Below are 1,468 nucleotides of genomic sequence, written 5' to 3' on the forward strand. Positions count from 1 at the left end.
TGATCCAAAAAGCTTCATGCTTCTGTTATCAGTAGCATGGCAAATTTTAAGTTCTTAAAAAAATTCACTGTTTCATTGGCTAATGTAAACAGTTCATGCTCTGGCATAATAATATTTAATATTAGCCAACAAAGACAGCCATCAACTGACTGTAAGGGATATAATACTGGCAGCCTTTTGGTTTTTTTATTTAAAGTGTACAACCTTGAATAGTAAAATATACTGAGATGAAATGTACAACCTTGAATAGTAAAATATACTGAGATGAAATGTCTAACTCATTTTGTAACTATAGTAAGAATGACATTTCCCTCCAGGGATCATCAGATATTGATAAAAATCTGTACTAATATTTTATAAGAATGCATGAACATCATTAAGAAACTGACTTTCCTGTCATGCACCAGATGTCTTTAGGATTAGATATAATACGTTATAAAAATCTTTGGGATAAATATTGAGTGACTGGGTATTATCATAACAGTAAAGTTTGTCATTTTTATTTCTGAAAAACACTTTTGGTACTATTACCATACCCGAAAACAGGTTCTAATGGTGCTGGGGGTTAAGAAGCTCTGAGCTGTTAATTACGCACCCCTTAACGTGCAACCAATGCAGGAGAGCTCTGAAAACGTGAGGGAAAATGCCTCTACATTTAAATCAATATTTATTAGGAGAAAACTTTCAATGATTTCACTTATTTCAGAGAGAAAAAAAGGGAAAAGGAGGGAGAGAGAAACATCGATTGGTTGCTTCTCATATAGACCCCGACCAGGGATTGAACCTGGAACCCAGGCATGTGCCCTGATGGGGAATCAAACCAGCGACTTTTTACTTTGTGAGACGATGCCTAATCAACTAAGCCATACCAGTCAGAGCGCTAGTAGAAAACTTAAAAAAAAAAAAAGACTGATTGCAGTCTTAATAGAATTGCATTAACACCAAATAGCCACATTTCTGTCCGCTTACAAGAACTAGTATAAGGAAGCAACAAAGCTATGTGTAATAAAATGTGTCAGTGTATAGAATTAGAAAAATTTAACATCTTTAGTTAAGCATTTGAATAAGAAATAGCCTAAAGAAAAATAAAGACTCACACACGCCATCTATTTCAACTACAAAGCAAAATGCTCTCACTGTGGCTGAAAGAAAATAATTTAATATTTATGATCAGTTTATAAGAGTATAACTCCAAGGAATGATTATGCTTATAAATAAACGCAAGATTTTTCCAAAGATTTATAACTAAGATGTGCAACATATAAAATCAAACTGCAGAACTAGCTCGAAGCAATTAGAGTCCAATGGTTCTTTTTTGTTTTCTTTTATGCTCTTTATTTTAAATTGATATTTTAGAACAGTAAATTATCTTTCACAGCAGTGCCTCCTGGTCTGATAATATAGTACCCCACTTCTGAATGCAGAGATTGAAGATAAATCAAAATGAACATTAAGGCATACAAACAGC

The sequence above is a fragment of the Artibeus jamaicensis genome, unplaced genomic scaffold (assembly GCF_021234435.1).
Source record: "Artibeus jamaicensis isolate MK-2021 breed Jamaican fruit bat unplaced genomic scaffold, CSHL_Jam_final scaffold_474, whole genome shotgun sequence".
NCBI classification, from domain to species: domain Eukaryota; kingdom Metazoa; phylum Chordata; class Mammalia; order Chiroptera; family Phyllostomidae; genus Artibeus; species Artibeus jamaicensis.